The following is a 15,208-nucleotide window of genomic DNA, read 5'->3' as shown; positions in this document are numbered from 1 at the left end:
AGTCCTCTAAAAGGTCTGTTTGCGACCTTTACAACTGATTTTTTAATATTAACTCTAACTATTGTGGTGTCACTTAGCTAGCACGCATAGAAACGATTGAAATTTGTATTTTAGGTCAAAACATTAGAATAATAAAGCTATTCCAGCTAGGTGTTGTATTGTAATTGGTATTATTACAAATCTGAGCACCAAATTGGATTTAATCTGTATATGCATTGCTTGGATCTAGCACGGATTCTTCTGAAGGTGGAAGAAAACATTCAAGCTTCAGCGATATTTTGCGATTTGTTATTTGATTAGTCAATATGTTAAGGGTGAAACAAGTTCGCCTGATATCCACCTATCTCCTCAAATGCCCTCAGCAGTAGACAATAACTCGTACTAGTTGGAGCAAATGTACCTGTTTTTCTTATTAACAGGAGAATATGAAAGATTTTGCCGATGCGCCTGCTGTATCCTAGAGTTCAAAACCTTGATTATGTGAGATATGTACTTATAGGTCGGACACTTCCGGAGCTGATCCTCTTTTTCATGATTGTTCCGCACTTTCTTGCGTGCTGCTGAGCTTGTTGAAATGTGTGATTAAACTGGTCAACATAACGTCTGGTAAATATAATGTCGGGCTCGTAATGGGTCATAAGCCGCATGGGGCAAAAGTGCACAAAGGTTTTTCAGACAATTCTAAAGGGAGGGGCGGAGGAAGGGGATAAGGATGCGCCACGGAATGCTATATCAAGCAAGGAGATTATATGATAGTGTAATTATGGATCTTTGAGGCAGTGACCACTGGTTTTTCAGCTAAAGACTTAGTCGTTCAAACAACCACATCTATAGTAAATGCATATTGCAATTTGGAAAGCGTTTTCAAGGTATTTTACTGACGGGGTAAACTGTACCCCCAGATATTATTTACCTGGCCCGAAAGCGTGACAGTTTTATTCGAATACAAAACCTTGTTGACGAAATTTAGAAGGACTCATTCTGTCATGATCGAGTTTAAATGCATAAAGTTTGAAAGGCACATGAAAATTACCAAACCACTTCTATTGACGGCAAGCTAGACTAATAATTATCATCGTATTGTTAAAGGTAATTCGTAGTATATAATTTTAAAATGACATCGTAAATACTAAGCAAAGATCTTCTGTGCAGCTTTAATAACGGACCGCATAAAACGCGTCAGTACATCCAAGGGTACTATGAAGAGTGCATTTGCTTCCGGAAGTCGATCACCCTCTAAACTTCCAAACGATCATTTCTCTAAATTGTCACAAAACTTATCTTGAAACATACTGCTACTGCGTATTCATCAAACTTCAAGTTAGTCCGTATCTCAAAGCTCAATAATTTGTATGCAGACGCTTGTCATAAAATTGAACAGAGGCGTTCCATCTAGGCACAGTTGACAGTGTGCATTTAGACCCGTTGTTTTAAAGATCATCTCTGCTTATCATTTTACGAGGGCAACTTATGTCCTTGTTATATCTAATGCCAGCTATGCAATAATAGTGCTATCGGACGCCATCTTAGGCAATACATCTCTTTTCTTTCTGTGCATCAGGGTGACCGAGTTGTCATGGTAACATTTTTGATCCGATTTTTTCGTCTTTTTTTAGATAGTAGCAAGTGTACGTACCGAGCAAACAGAAACTACGTTTGTAAAAACGCTATTATCGTTTTAAAATTGTTTTCTGGTAAATACGAGCAGCTGGATATTTTAGTAACTAGCTTCTCTCTGAATCGCCTCTCCTAATTAGCAGAAAACTTCAACACTGCTGTCTCCAACATCCGGAGTATCGTCCATTTCTTAAAACCTTTTTTATTTAGCAGCCCATTAAAGTTTGCTTTCTAAATACACATGCTATGTATGCTCGTTATAGAGCTTGAGTAAGTGACTCCTTGAACTGCGGATACGGGTGCTGTCTCTTAACTGCGTCCGCTTAGAAAGTTGTTGCTATCTGACAAAGCAAAAGAAAGACTGATCCTCAGTGTTTAAATGAGTATCAGATTTCTAAATAAGCTTGAGAGTGAGGGCCTAAAATTAACAGGATAATATGATTGTCTCTGTTATCATCTCAGAGCTAAGACACTTGAGGATATCTGAAGTTTCTGTTGAATCTCAGTCAAGCTAGAGATTTTCTTCTTTATAAATGTACTTTAGGCTACCCCAATACCCTCCGAAATCGCGGAGAGATGGTTGATATGGATTGATCAAGCTAGTGGATGAGTGAGTTATTGTTCCGTCAACAATTGCAATGTATTGGTTAATGGGACGAAATTTAAAACCAAATAACTGCGAAAGCCGATATTGCTTTACGCTATGAGTTCAGAGTTCTGAAAAATTGTCGAATTGCAGAAGAAGTTAACCTCTTAAAAACATCTCGATCTTTTTCTTGGTCTATTTAGTTAGTTTTATGTTGTTACGGAACTGCAAACTTTGGAATCTCTATAAGCCTAGCTTATTCCACAAATATTTTCAACGATGCCAGACGTTATCCACTCGTGTGTCGGCAGTTTGTCCTTGTTGTAAAACAGTATCGATTTTGTCCGTGTCCAATTTGCGCCGTGATCCAATGTTATGATGCTGTAAGCAAAAATCTATCGTGTTATTACGCCGCTCGATAGAAACTTGTTAATCTCAAACGCCAAAAAAGCGGTAACAATAGTCAGGTGTGTTCCGGGCAGTACAAACACTATCACGTATCTGCATTTATTTGTATTTAACTAATTTTTGTCTCCTTATTATATAAATGAAAATATCGCGACTAAATAATGTATTCCATTTAATTATGGCTACAAGCAGCCAAGCTTAAACATTCACTCATCCGTTTCCGCGTCACGTATAAGCGCTACACTCTGTTAAACATGGTCATCCTATATTTTGCGATAGTAAAACATTTAACGTAGTTCAAGTTAACCGGGTGCAAACTCAAGTTCAAGTACGTAAACGTAACGTCAGACCGGTAAACAGCCACATGACAATTGTGTCAACTTGGTGAATCACTAGAATTGCCTGTGGATAACGTATTGACACCGAAGTATTGCATGCACCTGTTTTACCACGTTACTTTGCTACATTAATAATAGTATATAGAGGTGAGTGAATCAAAATCTCTCTCTCTCTCTGATGTTGCAGTAGACGTGCAACAGGTGCGTACCAAACCGTTGTTACTAGAGGCATTGAATTTGTCGAGAGGAGGAAAGTTTTGATCAGAGAAATTAAGTCTCACTGAAGAAAAGGCATAACAGCTTTTGTTTGTTTTTTAATTTAATGCATAACAGATTGTTGGCTTCGTTGTTTAATCAATTTCATATAAACTATTGCAGCAATAAACTATTTATTATTTCGATTGAATTAGAACGTTTCAAAGATTTAGAAAAAAATTGTATGCTAAGTGACGTAAAATACTGTAGCTTCTTCATAAAGTACATGCATCTCTCTATTCTAGAACCTATCTCGTTTGTAAGCAGCACTTGGATACTGGATTTTGCTGGCCTCTGCACTTATAAGAACGGACAGAACATGAAATTTGGGACCTATCAACACGACGGGCCCAGTTTTCCCCCATCCAATGCTTTGTAATTTTCATAATTCGTCATTTAATTTATGATGTATGGGAAGCGGCAGAAGTAGGCTTAGAGTTTTTGATAACGTAGCGTTACTGGCCGAAGGAGTAGGTTTACAGTTGGGATAGAAACAAAAGTCTACTCAGTTAGCTCTTGCGTATATGCGCGGTTTTTATATAGAAGAATATTACCAGAATGTACCTATTATTCTATAATTATCCCAGTCGTAACTTATGGAAGATGGCAACCCTTCACTGGCATTCCGCCAAACATAGCTACGTTTGAATACTTAACAAATGTACTTAAAGCCTATAGAGTTATTGAGTATACAGTTAATTTTAAACTTAGCAGAAAAGTTTTCCCAGATTCACGACATATCACACCTTCATCAGTTGCGCAACATAATCGCTTAGATCATCGTGGAAGATGCTTATTTGCCTTGATAAAATGAATAAATGTACAGTCAATTTAGAGTCAAGCTGTTTATTTATATCAAACGAAACAGCAGAAGTCAGCCGTACCTAATGAAGTTGTCGAGTTCGAAATGTTAGGCGCGCCTATCCTATATAGCCTATAGATTGCATCTACTTTGACTACTAAGCTACGTTTGACAAGATCGAATCGTATAGGCATGCCATATTGACCCGGCAATACATCGAAGGGACTCAACAATGTTTAGGAGCCACTTGCGCTCATTTCTTAACGATGTAAAAGAATCGACATCGTGACTTCATAATTTTAGAGTGTAAAATTGAACCCTGACCAATGCTATGCAAATAAAAAATCTCAGTTTACATACCTATCCACCATCCCTGGTGCATATGAAAGCCGCTATTTTTAGCGTCGTCTTTCTCTTTTCTACAGTTAAATTAATTTTTGTTGAGCAAAGGCAACGGGCATTGTGATGCGTTCTCTCGCTCCATGACAAAGAACGAACATAGCTGCCTAAGGAAATGGTGCCTGCTTGAAAGCAGCTCAGATTGAATATAAATAACGTCGTGATGTATCCGAAGTTCGTGATTTTTAAGCTAGCAAGCCTGCTTTGTAATTGACGTCTAACTATAAACTACGTTTAGGATCCAGCAAGAATTACGCGAAGTGAAACACCATGAAATAGGGACTAGAAAATGTTTATACAAGCGATAACGGAAGGCATCTTTTTAAATTAATGTTATAAGCGTTCTTTTTTTTTGTTGCAAATGAGTAATGGAACATCACACGATTCTTGATCTTCTCTCATCTATTATACAAAGACATCTGGTTCAATATCCCTGTACACATGCGTCTGCTAGGAAATTGCTGCAAGCGGACAAAGAAAGAAAGTATGTAATTTCTAATGCGTTAATAAGCATCGCGCAGCAATAACGTCAAATAATAGAAAAACACTTGATGGTACGATTACTCAGAAAGCATAATCGAAAATTCTCATTGACATCAATTGGAGAAGTAACGTATTTAGGCTGCGCCGTAAACGCGTACGTCAGCCTTAGCAGCATGAGCTGTCGGGAACTTCTGTAAAAGGCAGCCAAAGGAATAGTTACAGACGTCCTGAATGAAGGTTAAAAAGGACCCGAACAGGCAAGAACAGAGAAAACGATAAAGCGAGTGCTGCAGTGCGTAGGAAAGAAAGAAGATGAAGATAGCAAACTCAGCTAGCGGTAAGGGAACGGCCTCGGATGCGTAAGGAACAAAGCACTATTGCCGCTTGCAGCAGTCCGATCTTTGCAGACGTAGAACTTCGACGACAAGGAGGAAGAGAAGGCTGTGTTTACTGCTTACGAAGGAGAAGGAAAAAAGCGGAATGTTCATACCCCTCTGAATCGATTTGTGTCACGAAGACGCGATGCAGCCGATAAATATCGACAAACACTTTCGAATATTGCGCTGTGATTGTGCGTGATTCGGAGAAGTAATATATGCGAGCACAATAAGAATCATGATATTAATCAATACAAGCGGCTTGATCAGCTATCATACCCGAGGGAACATGGTATGCGAACCCCGAGAATACTATTACGTGCACAGTGTACAGCGGCACACCAATCCCAGAGGGATGGATGGCAAGCCAGATTACTTCAAAAGGTTTTTAGCTAGCTATGAAACATTTTTTAGGATGTCATAGTATAGCGTGATCCTGTGCGCTTAACCTAATTTACCGTCTTATTATAGCTAAGGTGAATAAAGAGAGCTGCGTATGCAGAAATTGGCCACCAGGTGTGCCCGTCAAATGCATAGAATAATGTTTAAATAGATGGCTCCTAAATAAATCCTAAACACTTGTTGACATACGTCGAACAAAAAAAAAAGAAAAATATCGATGGTTTTTTGTCCTCATACTCAAATGTATGATGTCGTGGATTCTTCATGACAAATGTTTAATAGTTTAAAACGTAAGAAATATATATGCTATAGCTCTTTCTAAAGCTTCCACTCATAGAGGCTACACTAATCCATTGTAAAATCGAAATGAAAGAGAAAGTTCACGCATTGATTACAAATGTTATTCTTATTTAAAAACGGTCCCGGAAGATTTTATTGTTATATATATGCAGAAGAACAAAAAAATTTTGGTGTGAGAGGGGTCCTAGCTAACACGCAACCTAAACGAAAGTAATGAATGGCAGGTCTTTGACAGAAATACTGACAAACATCATATAGAAGGATACGAGTACTATCAATACACGTTATTAAGAACGCTAGATTTTCCGGCATAAGGCATGGCCTTGCGATGGCCGATGCCTGTAGTGCACATTGCTTATCCGCTCGTCAGTATCAGCGAAAAGGTGACAAGTCGCATACGGCCAACGGCGGAACGGGCCAAATATTCTACCGTTTTCTTGCGTCCAGCTCAGACACTTGTAGAAACAAGCAACACGCTGATAATACGCTCGCACACACCCATCACATAGTCATGCAAACGGAAACGCGTACAAAGACAGAAATGGTCAGCTCATTAGTGTTTCCATTTGTACTGACTCCAATGACGTGTCTAACAACAGCAGTCTGAGCTTCCAGCCTGCAATCTCTGCCTTTAGATTTTTACCGACGAACGTTCGCCTGTTGCCGGTCCCTGAGCTTTACCTCTTAGAACGGAAACGTACGTTTTCCATTCAGCATCGCTATTATACGTTAACAAAAAGCTATCCGTCCTTCGGTGGTTCAGAAGAGTCATAAGACGACACTTTAATGGGTGTTCGAGCGCAAATACATTGTGTACAAAACGGAGAGACAGACCTATCCAATTGTGTCGTTAGCGTTTTTGAAGGCAGTCAACAACCACATCAGATGATGGGGTCCCCATTTTACCGTGTGTACATGCTACTTGTTAACAACTATTGTCACTATTAGCGTAAAATTACGAGAATGGCATTATTAGTTTCCTCGTTTAAACTTGAACCGCCCGGTTAGACACGAATACATTTACCTTCCAATGACTGCGACGTAGAACATCCTGCGGACGTATTTTTTATATTATGTTGTAATGTGTAGTCTTTGTTTCAGCTTCACAGCCGACCAGGAAATGTGTTTGAATACGTAAAGAATAGTCGTCGGAAATCTCTTGATGTCTTAAGCAGGAAGGCGGCTAACTTTTAAGATGCAGATGAATACTTAGTCGGTAAGTTTTTATTAGAATGGCATCTTTCCCATGCCGGAAACATAGACCAGAATCTTTGTCTCATTTATGTAGCAAATCTGCTTTTGTGTACTAATTTCCATCTGTCTTCTTGCGTTTTAACTGGCGCTATCCAACTTTTTCAGCGCATTTACGGACTCGGGATGTAACGCAACGTTCCTCCAACACCAATTTCTTAAAGTACAAGCCGATCACTGCCCTTTATATCTGTTCAGATCTGTGCAATACCAGAAACAAAATGTACTGCCTCAGTTATATTGATTAGCGTAGCTCCTTGAGTGAAGGTTATCGCCGCCGTAACCATGCTCATCTATTTAATTAAATTACACCATTATCTTAGTATAATGGTGTAATATAATAATTTTATGGTTCTTGTATTTATTATATAGGCACATTAGTGAGAGATACGTAGTTTTTGCCTTCCGCTCTCGGCCTTCTGTGCACTTGTGAAGATACAGTAGACCGCCTAGAACATTATCGCCTTAATATTACAAGCTGCATAACCGCGGTTTACGGCATACGGCACGAAGCTATCAATATTTGAAATACTATATGTACATATATAGCGGTTCCCTGAGTGGTCAGGCAGGCATGTATGCCATGCGGGGCTTAGTCCCTGAGGAACTTTAGAGAGACAATAGCGCTCACTCTAAGACATGCGATAGCGAGTTGGCAAGCATGCAGGATACTTTTAAGATGAGCATACCCAACAAGTTGGTTTGTGGACTAGGGCCCGTCGCTATATTGCGTGAGATCGACAAACACAAGCTTATAGTACCTTATTCTTCTGAAATAATTCCTTTATAAGGGCGTGGTAGATCTTTCGGGCCAGCTCAGATGGACAAGTAATCTGCAACAATGTATTGCCTTTAGGTTCAGCAAGAATATAAACATTATTTCATACGAGTTTATCTAATTCCGTGATAGACATACTTGATGAGACGGTGTTTGTCAGCTGATGCCTAAATTTCGAGTCAGTTGAACAATAGCCTCTATGGTATCGTACTATAATTTGCTCAATAATACCTCTACAAACGACATTGAGCTGATCATAAAGTACGATCTGTTGTTCAGTTACTTCAGCTACGCGGCTTCCGTGTTGATTATGCCGAGTGCTAAACAGTACTAGGCCTGAAACGGTCTTTGCAGATGCCTACATACCATAGATCGGTGCTATACAAAACCCTATAGGTTTATCATTAAATTGGCGTTGTTCGAGCTGGAATTGGGCTTGGAACAGCGGTCTGCATAGAATTTCTCGTTTACCAATTTGTATTTATTTACCAGTAGCTATGTATAGCGATGGGTGCACACCCGAAAATAGGGTACTGCGAAATAACAGATCGAGAATACCGTTCCCTGATCGATTATAAATGTTACACTTATGAAACTGCTGATACGGCCATCAGCTTTAAATAGAAAATGGTTTTGCCCTGCGTGCTCAGGTATGCATTGTCTACGAATGTTAAATAATGCATCGAATCAATTATAAATTAAAATATCTATAACATTCTGAGAAGAGAGAAAAATAAGGATATGTTTATTGTTAAAGAGATCTTCCGGATGTTACGTTCAGTATTGCATAAATTAGGTATTAATTGAAACGTTCGTCTTCTTTCTGCGTGACACGTGGCGAGCTTAAATCCGCTGTCCAATTTAGTTAAACTCACGTAAGCCTAAATTTGGTAGACAAACATGGTACCACTATACCATTACGGGGACAGAATACCATCGTAGTTTGTCAAAGGATGACTTTACAATAAGGTTTAGGTTAGGATTTCAACTGCATGCATTTTATAGTGCAGTGGTTTTCTTTCCTTTAACCTCTCACGAGGGAAGCACAAGCACTTGCTGAATTTTGACCTATTTATCCGGCTCTACTTACTTTCGCTTTTAGTTAATCCTCGCTTTCAGCATAGATTATAGATCCAACAGGGTTGGTCCTATGCGTAATTTCCCGTAATAAAAATGCCCGCACTGAAACCTGTAAATCGTAGGCATGCGATTAGTACGACCGTCGTTATTTAACGAACACTTCGGATCATCTAGCTAGTTGAATATGTATGCCTTAATGCTCTGTTTGCCCTAACATGGATACCTGTAGTTCAATACGGCAAGGAAAATCTCTCCATTAGTTAGCGTAGAACAATATGTATGTATCTATAAGTACATTAATAATATTTTTATATAATAATAATAATAACCAACTTTTTTCTCAGGAACGATCATGAAATGTTGTCTATACTTTTTGATCTTGTTCAAGGTTCCGGTAAACTTTTTTGCCCTATGCAAGACATATATTGTTTTTTTTCACTCTCACGACATATGATGTACGGACTAGTAGCCTATACATCGGAATATGTCCTGAAACTAGCGGAAGGCCCACCCGGAATTTTGCGAAAATTGAGCTGTGCAGATCAGAATGTATATTAAATTGTTTAATACTAATTAATTACTTCGGGGTTACTTCTGCAACCTTTACTTGCACTTTACGTAAAAAGTACCAAAAGCTACTACACAAAACACTAAGTAACATTTATGGCGTATAGTTGAATGTAATATTGAAACTTTACGTGAATACGGCGATAATCTTATCAAGTTATGTATAAAAACGTACTACCTCAATGGCATTTTGTCAGTATTAACAATTACATAAACAAACGAAAATGCTTTGTCAACATTTCCTTGGAAGAATTCGAGAAATGCTTGAAAAGGCTGAAATATAAAAACTTAAACCGCTTGATTGTTGAACCCTTGTGGGGTAGAACAAAGTACTTAGCAGTTACTCATAAGACACTGATTAGGATTTTCTTTACAACATTTTGGTGATGGACTCACCTGTATTTTCACTTGCAATAGTACAAAAAACACCATTAAAATCGTCCTTTATGAAACACCAGCTGTTTTAAGTGACACTAACTGTACTTATGAGATACTTAAACAGTTGAAAGGTTCGCGTATCCATCAAAACATTAAACTTACTAAGATATAGCATTTGATTTCGTAGTCATAATGGATAGAACAGGTGGTCATTGGTTTTACCGAAGCGTTGCTGGCCTGTCTAAACATAAATACTAGTCTAACGCGTTTGTTAACCTGAACCAGGAGGCCCTTCTAACTCTTCCTTATATTATAGTGAAGATGAAATTTTATCACGGTACTGCACCACTTTGTTTAGCCCTCAAACAGCCACGAAAGAAAACTAAGATTGCTACGTGCATGAGAATCGATGAAGGAATTTTTCAAGATGGTTATATTTGTGCGTTGCGCTCTTAGGGATATTATTGTATTCAGTAATGAACGTAGAAACGAGGTTTGCGCACCTCGCTTCCGTAGCGAGGTCTGACTTAGATAGATAGATAGACGTAACAACATTACAAACGATGTGATTATAATTGCATTGTGTCAGCAGGATGGTTCCATTAGCCAGCGGTATAACCTTTTTCGTCTAGGGTTCTCGCTTTTGTACCTATGGGAAGCGAGAAGCTGTAGGATAGTGAATCAGTGTATAGCGGCAGCCTGAAAGCTAACTGAGGTATTATGCAAAGTAGATACAACACCGCATAACTGACCTCAGCGCTTCCTTCTAGGAGGTGAAGCACTTTCTGGCTTGCCTAAGGCACGCTTTACCTTGTCCCACGTAGTAAATCGGAATCCCGTATGCAACGCGTGTTCCTCGCTTTACGAATTGGGTAGCTCCAAACCAAGTACTATGTGATTGCTTTCTGTCCTATGAAACACCGCACAGTAACACATAAAAATACGAATTACACTTCTAAGGCCACAACGAAAAATGCAAGGCAATGCGTATTTTCCGCTTGTTGTATCTTCAAGCACTAAATACACTAAATTTCTAGGTTACTTTTACCCGTATGTACGGACCCACAGACATTTTAACTCTCTGGTTTACAGCGCTATGTAAGAAACGTGTAATACAAATGTGTCCATACTACTCTATATTAAATTTAAATGACTCGCTAAATCTGCGAAGCCCGTTCTGCTTTGTCTTATGAGCATAACACTTAGTGCCGAAGGTGTGTTCGTAGCTAAAACAAGCACGGTGGTTTAACTTTACTACAAATCTATTTTGGGCTTCGGTCAAGGGCAAGGCAATATCAGCACCCAGTCTTGGCATAATGGGCATGCCAGAAAAGGAACCGTTTCTCCGTTCAGGCAGACGTTCGCTTAAACGTTTCCTGTTGCCGTGATTGGCTAAATGAAATGTTGAGATTTATTAGCTCGATAGAAGTTCTATTGCGGGTCACATCTTTTCGTAAGCCTTTCTTTAACTGATGCGTAGATAAACCTAGATTTTAAACGCCTGATCAAATTTCAACAGTTAAAGTCTTCACTGGCAGTCGAAAACTCAGCAATAAGAAGTAAGAGACGTGAACTCAACAATGCAAGAGGTAAACCTTAAACAGTTGGGATTCCGTCTCATAGATGAAGGGAACGACTGCTTCTGATATGTCTACTCGAACAGCGCAGCTAGAGGCTTGTCCAGTCAGTCGAATTGCTTTGAGTAACGACTCGAAGCAACGGCGTTGTGCGACACTATATCTCGCTAAGCTACGTGAATCACTATGACGAACAAAGAAGCCATCACGAAGCAGGAGGACCTAGCCCAGAGGGAATTTACAGTTGGAGAAATTGTACACGCTTTGGAAAACATTGCCTTAGTACGCCTACATAGGTTGAACGTTTTCATATTAGTTCCCCTGGCGAGGATCCACAAAGCTACCACCTCAATGCAAAGATTTTGTTGTCTCGTTAATTCCTAAAGATAACGGAAAACCTAATTATCATACTAATACGAGACTGCATCTGCCTGTATAATCTGCCGCGCTGTTCGTTGAAAATTTTAGGCACAATGTCAGACAAATAGCGACCGGTCTGTTTACAGAGAGCATAAAAAGAAAAATTCGCCTAACTTGATGCGATTTGATGGCGCCGCGAAAGACAATAACTTGTACGAAGAACTTGACCTGAATGATAAAAATGAGAAAAAAGAACCATATTTCCACAAATTCAATACGTAATACACTTGTAGTAAATATGGAAAAAGTACCATGTGTGCCACTGCTACTTGGTATCTAGTAAGGCTAGTAAGGAGCCTTATTTAAGCAAATACAGTTTCCTTAATGTTTTCTACGCATATAAGCTTCTCTATACATGTATGACATAAAGTGGCCCTGTTAACCTGCTCATGCTTATGACGTTTTAAGGAAAAAATGAGCTAAAAACAAGCTTTCTTGTAACGCACACACCTTTACGGATCTGTGATTACTCTGTTATTTCGTCACAAATATTAGACGTCCGTAATGAAACGAAGCATATGTATTATGTGCTATTTACGTTATATCAGTAATTCTACTAACAATAGTAATATTAATAACGAACACGCATCTCGCAATATATCATCATCTACTTACCCGTATCGTGTATAAGCATGATTGATTTCCTTCCTGCGCATTGTCCAGCAGTAAATTCCCTCCTCTCCTTAACCTATATATTTTCCCATTGTTTAGAACATGTGAAAATTCCATTTGCAGACTTCTTTTGTTTTTTTTTTTTTGTACATTCTCAGATCAACCTTCTGTTGTGGTTCTGGTCTGTTAGAGCTAAATTAGATATGAGTTAGATTACAGAAAAGTGTGACTCGGTACAAGGGTCTTCGGTGATCCTTGCCAATAACCATACAATATCACATACGCTCCATAATATTTTCTTAGCAAAGAGAAAGAAAACGAGGCTTTATCCATCAACAGCCGGGCTCTACATATGACAGGCTTTCGGGACCATCTGTTTGGTATTGCTTCAGGCGTCATCGAAAGGACACTGATTATTGTTATGGCTTATTGTGGCACTCACTAGGAGGCCTATAAAGCGACAACATAATTTCCACCGTCTCGGTGAGCAAGTACGCGAGCCAGCAAAGAAAAACTGAGGAACAGCTGCCCTGCTTGATCGGCGACAATTTTGTTCGAGTGTACTAGAAACATACGATTCTATAATATATGCGCCGGCTTTATAATATTGTAGGCTATAAAAGTGGGTTGTTAGTAACAAAGATTATTTTTACAGCTCAGAGGCTAATGCGCTATATAGATTACACTACTCCAGTATTTGCCGAAACTCTAAACCTCGTCTTCTTGGACAATAGATTTTATATTACTTCAACTTGAAAATAATAATTTGGTGATAGGACCCGTGTCCTGATTTTGTCGCGCTCCAGTGTGCTACGTACCAAACCGTAGTTGATGACGTTTCTTGATTAAGCTATTGATGCGAAGTTCCTGATTCTATTCTGTATGATGTATTTTATTAGTTCTGACGTTTCACGAGATTCGGTCGTACTTTCAACGTTGGCGTCTCGGAGACCTCGGAATACCTGCGCTATTCTTCTTACATCGCATAGTCCTCTTTTATTCTGTGTTCACGTTTTACATTAGGTATTATGAATCTAGAAAAAGCTTTGCTCAATTCCTCAAAAATCGTTCTAAATAATAGCATGATGGCCATTATAACTGTTCTGTTCAGACGGTTCTAATATTTGCTAGAAAATCAAGTCACGAAATATCTATAAGCTGAGAATGAAAGTTCCACTTTCACAGAAATCAAAATAAACGAGCAGTTTATTATAAATATAAGTAATCACCTTATGTTTCCATATTAATACCCACGCTACGAAGTCTCCCAAGTGCATACTTTTTAGCTAACAAAATTATGCCACATTCGGTTTTAATGTTTAAATATCTACTTCAACGATAAAACAAACATGTATTGCATTTTAACTCATGGCTAAGATCTAACGGTTGGCGTCTAGAAATGGCGCGCTAAGACGATTTTTTAGATATGTTGGCCCTTCCCTCAGGAAATCTCTCTAGAAAATATGTTTGTCAAAATCCGTTTTAGTAAAATGTTTTTCATGCAAACCATTTCAACTTTTAAAATGGATATCTATTAGAAATTCGTTCAAAAAAATCGTTTCAAAAACCCTCGGAACAGATGTTTATCCCCATGACCACATAAGGGAAATAGTTATTGTAATGTTTTTTCTTCTTTTGTTGTCCATTTTATGTTGAATTTTACTCAGTTTATCAAAATCTATTGACTAGCGCCAAGAAACGGCTACCTTATGTGAAAATTTGCCTTTGAATATCTTAGCGATTTTCGCCGAAAGAAAATAAATTCTACTTCAGCCGCTTTATATGACATTTTTAGAAATTCGTTCAAAGAATCATGTGGGAACACCTTTTACCGCAACTAAAATTGGTACAATCAATCGCATTTCTGACTCTTTTCACGCCAAGAGATTTATTTTAGGTATGAAAACATCTACCTAGCTCTATCGATTGGTAGCAACGAAACCCATACGCAAAGCATTTAAGGATAATTGGTTTTTTACACCTCAAATGACGTTGTCAACTTTCAAACTGAAATTTGTTTCGGCGCAAGGTTCTGAATGTGCCAAAAATAGCGTTTCTAGATAGACTTCTATCTAGATTGTCACTCAGAAAAAAGAAATTATTTAAAAAATACAGTTTAAATCAGTCCCCGCAACTTTTAATAAACATGTATAAAGGATTCCGACTAAAAGTCCTTTGGCAAAGGCTATTTCAAAAACGAACTCCGGAAATGGCGGAAAATCCCAACCAGCAAAGTGGGCTTCAATCGTCCTGCTGTCATGTCGCAGTTATTTCATCAACGTGTTCTAATATATCATTTGTATTGCACCTAACCCTTTACGTAAGTTCGATACCCTGCTGTATTTAATCTGTTTCCTATTTAAGTTAATTGCACCACCTGGGAAAAAGTACTTATCCAATCAAAAATATGCAACTTATGCCGAGATGCTTCGGGTTTCATCAACCATTATCAAAATTAACTAAATTAACATTACGTCATTCCTATAAGGAAATTGAAGTACCTCCTGAAAAAATGTTCGCGCACTTAAAAAAATTAGATGAGATTTGTCATTAACTTTAGGTAATTTTGTCAAAAACC

General features: G+C 38.5%; 1 long non-coding RNA gene across 8 annotated transcripts; it reads right to left on the bottom strand.

Moving 5' to 3' along the window:
• Positions 1 to 856: 856 nt before the first annotated feature.
• Positions 857 to 14,471, bottom strand: LOC111251656 (uncharacterized). 8 transcript variants are annotated; one of them, XR_015328937.1, is made up of 5 exons: positions 12,634 to 14,471; positions 10,832 to 10,931; positions 9,087 to 9,185; positions 7,908 to 8,051; positions 857 to 2,584 (listed from the first exon to the last, which is right to left on the bottom strand). It is a non-coding gene; the product is annotated as an uncharacterized LOC111251656 (long non-coding RNA). The 8 variants fall into 8 exon arrangements; XR_015328935.1 differs by having other exon boundaries at positions 7,980 to 8,051; XR_015328936.1 differs by lacking the exon at positions 857 to 2,584 and adding an exon at positions 5,956 to 7,418.
• Between the last annotated feature and the right edge of the window lie 737 nt (positions 14,472 to 15,208).

This window comes from Varroa destructor, unplaced genomic scaffold, assembly GCF_002443255.2.
Source record: "Varroa destructor unplaced genomic scaffold, Vdes_3.0 BEIS01000005.1, whole genome shotgun sequence".
Classification (NCBI taxonomy): domain Eukaryota; kingdom Metazoa; phylum Arthropoda; class Arachnida; order Mesostigmata; family Varroidae; genus Varroa; species Varroa destructor.
This window is presented reverse-complemented; position numbering and strand designations above follow the sequence as displayed.